This window comes from Ailuropoda melanoleuca, chromosome 1 (genome assembly GCF_002007445.2).
Source record: "Ailuropoda melanoleuca isolate Jingjing chromosome 1, ASM200744v2, whole genome shotgun sequence".
Classification (NCBI taxonomy): Eukaryota; Metazoa; Chordata; class Mammalia; order Carnivora; family Ursidae; genus Ailuropoda; species Ailuropoda melanoleuca.
In genome coordinates, this window is record NC_048218.1 from 121,497,035 (window position 1) to 121,509,171 (window position 12,137).

Genomic DNA, 12,137 nt, shown 5'->3' on the forward strand with positions numbered 1-12,137 from the left:
TAGAATGGCTGTTATCAAAAAAACAAGAAATCATAAGGATTGCCAAGGATGTGAAGAAGGAACCCTTGTGCACTGTTGGTGGGAATGTAAACTGGTATAGCCATTACGGAAAACAGTATGGAGGATCCTCAAAAAATTAAAAATGGAAATCCCATATGACCCAGCAATCCCACTTCTCTGTATTTATCCAAAGAAAACGGAAACACTAATGGAAATACTAATCTGCACCTCCATGTTCACTGCAACATTATTTACAATACTCAAGATATGAGACAACCTAAGTGTCCATTGATGGATGAATGGATAAAAAAGATGTGGTACACATAGTACCTTATCCATAAGGGATACAATCCAAAACCCCCCAGTGGCTGTCTGAAACCACAAACAGTACCGAATCCTATATATATTATGTTTTTTGCTAATCCATACATAACTATAATAAAGCCTACTTCACCAATTAGACAATAAGAGATTAGCAACAATAATAGAACATTTACAACATACAGTAATGAAACTTGTAAATATGGTCTCTCTCCCTCAAAATATCTTATTGTACTATATTCATCCTTCTTGTGATGATGTAAGATAATAAAATGCCTATGTGATGAGATGAAGTGAGGTGAATGATGTAGGCACTGTGATGTAACGTTAGGCTACTACTGACTACTATCATCAGAAGGCTCATCTGGTTCTGGACTAATCATCTGGGTTAATCACAGTAATCTGCATCTGTGGAACACAAAACCCAGACAGGGAGACTACGTATATACAATGGAATACTATTCAGCCATAAAAGAGAATGAAATCTTGTCATTTGTGACAACATGCGTGGAACGATGAAGGTATTATACTAAGTGAAGTAAGTGGACAGAAAAAGACAAATACCATATGATCTCATTTACAGATAAAATCTAAAAATCAAACAAATAATAAAAACTCATGGACATAAAAAACAGAATGGTATCTGCCGGAAGGAGGTGGAACAAAATGGTTGAAAGGGGGTCAGGAGGCACAGACCTCCCATCGTGAAATGAACAGGTCATAGGGATGTGGTGTGTGGAAAGGTGACTACAGTCAATGGTATTGCAGTACATACTTAAAGGTTGCCAGGAGAGTGGATCTTGAAAGTTCTCGTCTCAAGAATAAAAGAGAAATTTTTCTTTTGTAACTTTCTATAGTGACAAATGATGACTAGACTTATTGTGGTCATTTCACAGTGTATACAACTGTCAAATCATTACGCTCTGGGATTAATGTGTTTTTTTACAGATTTTATTTAAAATCTTTATTTTGGGGGCACCTGGGTGGCTCAGTCAGTTAAGCATCTGCTTGTGGCTCAGGTCATGATCCTGGGGTCCTGGGATGGAACCCTACATCTGGCACCCTGCTCAGCAGGGAGCCTGCCTCTCCCTGTCCTCCCTGCTGTGTTCTCTCTCTATTGCTATTCCTGTCTCTCTTTCAAATAAATAATAAAAATAAATAAAATAGGGGCGCCTGGGTGGCTCAGTCGTTAAGCGTCTGCCTTTGGCTCAGGGCGTGATCCTGGCGTTCTGGGAGAGCCCCACATCAGGCTCCTACGCTGGGAGCCTGCTTCTTCCTCTCCCACTCCCCCTGCTTGTGTTCCCTCTCTCACTGGCTGTCTCTCTCTGTCAAATAAATAAATAAAATCTTTAAAAAAAAATAAATAAATAAATAAATAAATAAATAAAATAAAATATTTATTTTACAGATAATTAATTTATTTGAGGCAGGGCTGGGAGAAGCAGAGCAGCAGAGCAGTGCAGACTGTGCTGAGTGTAGAGCCCAACATGGGACTCAATCTGATGACTCTGAGATCATGACCATCAAGAGTCAGACGCTCAACTGACTGAGCCACCCAGGCGCCCCATTAATAGTGTTGTATATGTCAATTATATCTTTATTTTAAAAAGTTCACCTGTTTATGCCTTAACTCCTTTTAAATTTGAAATCCCCTCCTTATTTTTCTTATTCAAGCCTATACCTCCTTCAAGACATAGTGAAATCTCCATAAACTCTATTATCAATGATTTTCACATTTTTTATATCATACTTAACACTATATTCTATTTTATGTTTTCTATCTTCTCCAGAAAACAAAAAAACCTCGGGTACCATTCTTTATTTTGAACCCCACACACAAAGCCCAGAACGATGAGCACAGGACAGACACTAACGCATATGGCCTTGTAAGTTTAGTTGACATACATGAATTAGCTGGGTGGGAGAACAAAGGTTGTGAAAATTATAAAGACCAGTTTTCAAAAACATTTCAAGGATCTATAAGCATATGAAACCTATGGTCTTGTTAACTCAAGTGTAACTGGAAACCTATGGTCTCAAGAAAATGTTTAAATTAATTAAATCTATCTGTAAACAGTTAATACTTTATCTTTTTATGTTTAAGTGTTTTTAAATATATTTTAAAAAATAAAAGTATGCTGAATTATGTAGAAAAATCACACAAATTAAAGTTATTAAATTTTATTGAAAAGAATATTTAAATAAAAGATTTTATAGACTATGTATCAAGTTCTAGGCAACATTTAGAACACAGTCATCTTTAGCAGCTAAAATTAAGGCTAGTTTAATTTTTTAACTCTTTTATCAAATCCAGAAGTGAAAATATTTAGTATATTATAAAAAATGGTTAAACAGAAAACTAGATGAAATATACTTTTAAGTATATGGCAAAAATATTTCATGTATACAAATTAATGGCTTTTTCAAATATTTCCAAATTCTTAGTTTCTGTCAGAAGAACTAGGTAAGACAGAGAAAAAACATTCAACTGTAAAATCTGACATAGAAAGTTCAATTTTATTTATTTTTTTTAAAGATTTACTTATTTGACAAGAGAGCCCGTGAGAGCGCACGCCCAAGCACAGGAAGCAGCAGGCGGAGGCAGACGGAGAAGCAGGCTTTCCGCTGAGCTGGGAGCCCAACGGGGGGCTCGATCCCAGGACTTTGGGATCATAACCTGAGCCGAAGGCAGATGCTCAGCAGACTGAGCCACCCAGGCTCCTAGAAAGTTCAATTTTAAAACATGAATATCTCAAAACTGGGGAAATTCTTTCATTTGTAAAGTGAATAAAATATTCAGATGGATATGTAGTTTTTATTTAAAAAAGTACCATCACTGAATTTTCATTGAATTTTTCTTCACATTCAATGACATATCAATAGAGATCAATGACTATCTGCTCAGTGACAGATCTCAACATTCTGTCTTTAGATAATCCCAGGAACTCAAAAGACTGGGGTGGATGAGGAGAGGTGAGAAACTGTTATGGTCTTCCCTACCTTTATCCCCAACAAACAAAAGCACCATCTTAAGGATGTGTCCCCCGGCTGGCAGCCTGGCTCAGCCTCCCATCTGGTCTAAATAGATAAAAGGCAAAAAGCAAATGCTCAGAGCAAGATCCTAGGCCCTTGAGGTACTTGGGAGGTTCTGGATAATTAAAATAGACAAGCCAGAATTGCTAACTTTCTTAAAGACCCTTTAAGAAATAAAAAGAATTATATAAAAGGAAATTCCTAAACTGCTCTAAAATGCTTCATTTTTTCAACATATATAATAGTCTATACTTCTTTTAGACTATAACTTATATTTTTGAGAAAAACATGGAGAGCTTTCAGCTAACAAAATTCATCATATGCACAAATGCCATGTTTCCCCTCACAATCTACTGCAGAAACACCTACCAAACCTACAAAACAAATCTGGGATCTGTTTTTAACACCTACGCAGAAGTCAAAAATCTTCTGTCATCCTTGATTCCTCTTTCCTTCAAATCTCACATCTGATCTATCAAGAACTTCTGTCATTTCTACATCCAGATACTAAATACAACAATTTTCCATAATTTCAAAAAAGTGTAAGCCAAGATTATCTTTTAGTCTGAGCCATCATTATCTCTTCATTGGTACTAGTTTCTCTGCCATATCTATCCCTAGCCTTCCTCCCCCACTTTTTTTTTTTTTAGGTTTTTTTAAAGCAGAAAACCAGATCATATCACTATAACTACATAACATTTAAACTTTACCTCAGTTGGTAAGACCATATTCCCGAGTGTCTCACTTCCTATTTTTACACTGGGCAGCTTTTTGGACCATAAACTTTCCAAGTCTATTCCCAAGCTTTGCAGTTGCTGAGTTCCTTCTACTTGCAATGTTCGTGGCCTCTGTCTTCATTAAATTATCCCATTCTCATCACTCAGGTCAGTCCTAGCTCAATTTTACTTCTTCAAAGGTCTATGCTAACTACCTTAGCTAAAAATCACCCACATGCCCAGAGTGACCTTACAGTCACTACATTATCTGCTTTGTAGCCTTTAAGTATTTTAAATTCTTTATTCCACAGGTTCATTGTCTACCTTCTCTAATCACCATGTAAATGGGACCAGAGACCCTGTCTGTCTTTCATAGCTGCATCTCTAATACTTAACCAGTAGGCACTACCTAGGTTGGTGTCTGGCACAGAGTAAGCACTTATTAACATTTTTAATCGACTGACATATACCATAACTATTATATCAAAATGAACACATTTTTTTCTCATGTCCTTTCCCTCTTATCTTCCATTTTCACTCCCATTTTCCTTTTGATATTTTCCATGAAAAATAACTCTGAAATTTCTGTATTGTAACATTGCTACACAGAAACAAAAGTAATTTTTCCCATCTGAGATCATCTTACAATACTGTTCTGTTTTTACTACACATATAAATTTAGCAGTCCTATAAGTACCTGTATCTTAATACATCCAAAAGGATATTTATCATCTTTCGCCACCCACTTGCTGCCTGTTTCCTGTCTCAGGAAACAGCATCACCACTTACGGCAGAGACTACTTACTACCTGTCTTCCAAAATCTGTTCTTTTCTTCAATGGTAGCTGCCCACCTACACTACATTCCCACCCTCACTACAGCTGGGTATGATCACATGACCAAGTTCTCACCAATGGAATATGAATATAAGTGGTTTAAGTGCCATTTCTAGGTCTGGCTCACAACATTCTTCTCTCCTTTTTTCTAGTTTCTGGCTGACAAGAGGTGGTGACAGCCTTGGAAGGCATGTGAAGATGGCAGATCTTCCCACCTAGATCCCTGAATGACACCGTCTGATCTATGAGATGGTTAAATACTCTTAATTGTCCACCGAGGTAAGCAACAATCACTCCTGATCATTAAGTGAGAAATACATATAAATTCTGTATTCTTTAAGCCACTGAATTTTGATGTTCTGTTTGTTGTAAAAGTTTACCTTACCTTAACAAACCACTTAGCCAGTTGCTTAAGCAGAAATCTTACAGTAGGGGTACAGGCAGGGATGGGTCTAACAACACATATTCAAACATCACGTTCTAACAGTTTCATATCTTATGACATGATCCATCTGTCATTCTAACATCTGTGCCTATTCCCTAATTCTAACTATAATCATCCTACCTAGGTTTACTACAACAGCTTTTAACTGATTGCCCTTGCTTCCGGACTTGCAAGGTCAATCCACCTTCCAAAATACAAAGTGACAGCATAAAATGTCAATATGTTATACCTTTAATACACATTGCTGCGTCCTAGAGAATACGCACACAAGGCCCATAAAAATCTTTATTACTTGGTTCTTGCTCCAACCACAGTGAACTATCAGTTCCTCAGGAGGTTGAGCAAATACTCATTTTCTACAGCGAGGAGAAAAAGCCAGGGAGAAAGCAGAGCTGGCAAGAAAGCCTTCAAGAGAGACAGCGGTGCTACGATTATGTTTTAAATGTTTGAGATAAGCATTTTTTAAATAAACATTTTAAATAAGCTCTTAATAAACTAGTTTGTAATAAACTTGTAAAAGTTAATATTGACAAAAGATAATGAAAATGATGGTTTTATTAAAGTCAAGAAAAAACACATAATTTATTGAAGAATTTTACAAAACAGGTGTCCTGCCTCACTTTCCACCTTAGTGCTAAATGAGAAGGAAGCAAACACTGAAAGAATGCACAGACAAAAAAAGACTTTAATCCTAAGAGCAAATTCCAAGATAGACGAAGTTAGCAAATAAAGCCAATTTCAAATCACCTAATTCACTAAATGATTATTAACAAACAATCAAGAAAACACCTCATGTTATGATCATGAAACCGTTTTTACAAACATGACAAAAATAAAGGTAACTATGTTCTGAAACTAGGATGTTTAAATCCCAAGAAAACTAAAGTACTGTTGTAATATAAAAATAGATCCAAAATTAGACAAATAAGTGAAAATTCAGATCTCCAAAAATGAACCTGTCACATCTGCCTACTAGGTTTAGCTACCCATTATCAGCATCCTAAAAGATGGTCCTGCTTAGTTCACTAGAGAAAATGCAAGTAATGTGACACCACATATATGATGCTTTATTTTTCTTTCATGGATTTTTAAAAAATTACATTCTTGATATGTCTACCCAGTATTTCCATAAAAAGTGAATTTCCTAGTATGAAAAAAGAAACAGGACTGAAAACAAACAGGTCCTTAAATGGTATAGAATAAATACACTTTAAAAAAGACAACCTGGGTCCCTGGGTGGCTCAGGTGGTCGAGCATCTGACTCTTGGTTTTGGCTCAGATTATGATCTCGGAGTCCTGGGACTGAGCCCCGCTTCGGGCTCCCCAATCATTGGGGAGTCTGCTTGAGATTCTCTCTCTCCCTCGCCTTCTGCCCCTCCCCCCACCTGTACGTTCTAAAATAAGTCTTAAAAAAAAAAGAAAACAGAAAATAAACAATCCCACTTACTCCCATAATTAAGTTAAATCCAAGTAATAAATTTCGTAACCTAGCAAAATACACACACACACACACACACACGTGCGTGCGCAATCGCTCTGCCATTAAATTTAAAAAACTAAACAGGGGCACCTGGGTGGCACAGCGGTTAAGCGTCTGCCTTCGGCTCAGGGCGTGATCCCAGCGTTGTGGGATTGAGCCCCACATCAGGCTCTTCTGCTATGAGCCTGCTTCTTCCTCTCCAACTCCCCCTGCTTGTGTTCCCTCTCTCCCTGGCTGTCTCTATCTCTGTCGAATAAATAAAATCTTTAAAAAAAAAAAAGTTTTCAAAAAATAAAAATAAAAAACTAAACAATAATTCCAATAAGCTATCATTTTTAGTAAAAACTAAAGATGTAGAAATAATGGTCTCAATGTTAAATATTCTGAATTTCAATTTCTACTAAATATCTTCACCTGTAAATCTTATTAACAGTTTTTGAAAAGAAAACAGACACTATTTCTTTTCCACTAGCGGAAAAAAAACCAACACTCTAAAAACAATACTTCCTTTGTTTTGTTTTTTCAAAACTCCTACTTTAATGTGGTCAACAAAACATTAAGATGCAAGACATCAGGCTTATATATAATAAAACTTTCATGTGAAATCTCAGATTATTTAAAATATCTGATGTTATCAAAATATTTCTCAAATATAGCCTTCTCAATTTGTTATTTAAGGAGCTTTACGGGAGATTCAGAAATGGAAATATCATACAACTTGCTGGAAGACTAAATGAGTAGCCTTCCTTGGGCAAAATTAAAATATATTATTTGAAGGCCAAGAGAACAGAGACAGTAAAATTCAGCAACTGTTTGTTTTAACAACTGTAAAAACCTGCCATCAGCCTAAAGGTACCTCCAAAGCAGACCCTAGATGCCCCTAGAACTCCGCATCTAGAAGATACTTTAAGAAGTGGGAAATTTAAAAAGAACATCCTTTTAGGTAATCAAGATCCAGAGTCTTACCAAAGAAGCACTCCAGTATAATGAAAATAAAAAGCCTTTCTGTCAAAAGATTCAAGTTTGATTCTTAGCCCTACCACTAATTATGTGATCTTGAAAATACACCGAAATTTTGTAAATTTCAGTTTATCTTTAAAATGTATATAAAAATGATATCCACACCACCTGTTTCAGAGAACTTCTTTCCCTTAAAATAATTCTTGTGAAATGGGACTATATATAATAAATTACCATGCACAAATGCTAGTTATATTTGCTCCTTCTTTATAAACAACAAATATTTACTGAAACTCTGAGCTCGGCACTGCACGAAGCACAAAGACCTGGCTGGACCAAACAAAGAGCCAACCAACCAGCCATGGTTAGAGCTGTTTAAAGCCTTAAAGTCTGGTGGCAATAGAAATTAAAATAATAAACTTTAAGTACTATGTAAATTAATGAATAATGTATTCTGGACACATAAAGATGATGTGCCCAATGTTGACTATAGGATTCGGGGTAAATTTTTCAAGGGAGGTAGTGACTGAACTGAAGGGAAAAAAAACAAATTTGTCAGACTGAGATAATAGAGAGTATAATTTCATACAAAAGGAAACAACTTATGTAGACTCACAAAGGCACTTAAGAGCTTAACTTGTTTAGGGAACTACAAATAGTTCAAATAGTTCAACACTGCTATTATCTTGATGGGGGGTAGGGGGGCAGCAGGCAGGGGACAGTAGTTAAGAATGGCAGAAGAAAAGAATGTTAGGGAAAAAGACCAGAGGCACAAAAATCAATATAATTCTATTTACAGTGGTCTATAGGAGACATATCTATATGTGAGAATGACTGGATACCTTCAACTAAAATAGAGAATAAAGGAAAAGGAGCAGACTTTTTTCTGGGGAATGTGAAGACAGGCTTTGTAACAATATGTTTAATTTAAAGTACCTACATCACCTGGGTGGAGTTGTCCAGTAAACATACAGGTTTAGAGATCAAAAGAAAGACGAAGGCTTGAAATTGAGATTTGTAAATCTTCAGCATTAAGGGAATGGATGAGATTTCCCCTACATGAAGAGGGGTCACAGCATACCCTAGAGAATTAAATGCCTTTCCCATTTTAAATGCTCAAAAATGTAAGCTACTCCATTAGGGCCAAAGGAAGTACAATTTAATCTTGATCTTATGATTAGGTCAGCAACCTAAATGAGATTTCCATTCCTAAAGCTTGTTTAGTCACATTATTTGTTATTAATGATCTTATTACTATGGTTCTAATACTGGCCCAGGGTCTCCCAGAAGATCCTTTGTATTATCTACAATTACCAATGCACCCTGCACTAATCTGTATCAGGAGGGTCCTCCAGATCAGAATGACCTTCTCTTGGATCAGAATTGATCAAGCACTTACTGTGACTGTGTTTTAAACTTTAGGGCATAAAAAACAAAAACGTTTAAAATATGGTCCCTGTCTTTAAACTGACTAGAATTCTAGAGCTTGAGTGTAAAGACAAGAACACAAGTAATAAGTCCTGGATATAATTTTATCTAGTCCTTGGATAAACTGCAAGAGGTAATACTTTCTCCCTCTTCCACTGATAGCTATATATAGCTTTCCTATATATAGGAAAAATTTAGTTTTGCTTTTAATGGCAATTTTATGAAAAGCCACTAGATGGTGATATTGCCTTAAAAAATTTCAAGAAACTTATTTTGATCACAATAACCTGTAGAACCATAAAAGATATTTTCCAATACCCTTTAAAAAAGGATTTTAGAGATTTCAAATCCTTCATCTTAAAGTTGAGAATAAGAAGACAGAGATTAAGTGACTTGCCCAAGACTATTAAATAATGGGCAATGCCAGGACTAGAGCCAAAGTCTTCCTGATTGAGCCCTACGGGTGTTCCTTTCATTAAAAAAAAAAAAAAAAAAAAAAAAAAAAAAGGTGTACCTTTCATTAAAAAAGTAAATGTGCTAAGTTACAGTTTCTCCTCTAGAAAATGAAATTATCTTTAGTTTATATGGAAAGCACATATTTATTCATATAGGATGGTCACATAACGAGAAAAAGATATCCCGTCATTTGGGAAAGCATTGGAGCAATGACTTGGTAAAATAAAAACTCAGAAGTGGGTATATTATCGTGACTAAAAGTTTCAGGAAAGTTGATTTTAAAATAGCTACTGAAAAAAATGAACAGGTGTAAAGAAATGGGCAAAAACCTCTGGTCTCAAGTTCTGTATTTTCCAAAACCAAACAGGACAAAGTATAAATACTGATATACAAAATGAGAAAATGATTACTGAAGTTTAAAGAAATCATTTCCCCCTAATTTTAACCCAGTGGTTCTCCTTTCTTTCACTTAGCACACATGACAGAGGAGATCCTCATTTGTCACACCATCCCCCATCCTCAATTCTGAAGTACTATCACTCCATCCAGTTCTCCTCAAAATCAAAAAAGATATCTTGAAACCAAATAAGTGAGAATGCAGTTGAAGCCATTACAGTGGCTAGCTGAAATGTGTTCTATTTGGGAACAAACAAGAAACCTTGCAATAATTTCTTGAACACTTCAGTTATTCTATCTGTAATAGCTAATTGCTTGGAAAATACTTCAAAGTGACTTAACATTTGGATGGGTGTTTTTACGGTAAAGCCTTACCTTTTTTCCTGCTTATAATAACGAAGAAATATGAAAGAAAAATCATTTGTTACATGTTTATTTCAAGAAATATCTAGAAAAGTTAAACGCAGTATGGGAAAAATTGGTATGTTATTAAAATTTACTAGAACAATGTATGTATTTTTAAAGTCATTCCATTAAAATTAAGCCTACTTCTCTGATTTTAAAGAAACGGGAATTATTCAAATTGGAAAAAGAAAAGCTTTAAGGGAGTACCCAAGCCCCTAAAAGCTTACAAAACAAAATAACACACCATGCTTTTATCTTATGAATTTGGTTAAGCAGAAAAATTTAGTATACATTACCTGAAGATGGAAATTTTAAATTTTCTACTTTTGTAAGCTCAAATTCCCTGTATTAATTCAGTAGTGCAATGCGGACAATGGTTCAGTGAACACACCACACCCCTGGCACTCCACTGAAACCCAACATTCCATTTTAAAAGGTAAAATAAATAGGAAAATGAAGCAAACTTCATCTGACTTTACAGTCAGTATTTCTGAAACATATCTATTCCAATAAATATGTGAATAAATATCACCATAAAAAGAATCTATAAGATGAAAACAGTAATTTAGCTGTTCTCCATCTCCACTGAAACCTAACATGAAAACAAGAAGAAAGGGATTTACATTCAAGTATGACAAACACATACACCTGTATTAAGAAAGGATGATCTAAACAACAGTGAAATCTCAACCAGCTATAGGCAGACAGAATCTTTAATTAAGCAGAATCTCCCCCCTAAAGAACAGTCACTAAAATTTAGTTATTCAGATATACAAATATACATCAAGAGAAGTTTTGGATTAAGTGCATATTTGGCCAGTTTGTTTTTTCCTTCAATTTCTACCAAGAGGCATTATTATATGTATGGGGCGGGGCAACCTGTGAGTTGGAAACTTCAAACTATACACTCTTGATTCTGCCAACAAATATTTTCTGATCTTTAAAGTCACTCAACCCTTTCTGGGTCTCAGTTTTCTCAAATGCAAAATAAGGGTTATAGCTTTTAAGCTTTAAAACAGTTTTAAACTTAAAAAAAACACAATGCTTTCTTAAAGTATTAATTAGAAGTGTAGCAAGTAAAACAAATAAAAATGGAAAACCTCTGGCTAAAGGAAGTATAGGGGGCTGGAGCCCTGTCCAAAACGACGGGTCTAAACCACAGTTTCTGAGGAGTTTAATGAATTCTAATGGATCTGAAACACATCATTTAAAAACGTCTCCACACTAAATAATGAAAATAATTTTCAGAATGACAGGACAGGCTTGGCAAGATTCAAAAATAAACAAATTTTTCACTGTAAAAAATTCAAACGAGGATTTTATTAACCAACCAGAAACAGGCCAACATTCAATGAAAATAAATACCTATTTCTAAGAATTTCAATTAACTGATGCATCATCATATTAAATTATGGTTACACTAAAGAAATTACAGAATTGACAAAGTATTTCAGAATATGTATCTGAAAAAAAAGGAACAGTGCTGTTTGACAGGAAAGAAATGGGCCACACTAGAGATATATTAAACCCAATTAATTCCATAGTATATTTACATAAAACCCAGTACTTCACAGAAGTGTTTTATTTTGAAATTACGTATCAGTTCTTTTGTTTTCTTTGAGATTTTGTTTTTAAGTAATCTCTACACCCAACGTGCAGGTT

General features: G+C 35.2%; 1 protein-coding gene across 2 annotated transcripts in view; it reads right to left on the reverse strand.

Annotated features, from left to right (window-relative positions):
* Positions 1-12,137, reverse strand: part of CDK13 (cyclin dependent kinase 13) — a 117,668-nt gene that overhangs the window by 29,456 nt on the left and 76,075 nt on the right. The gene's annotated exons all lie outside the window — the stretch shown is intronic.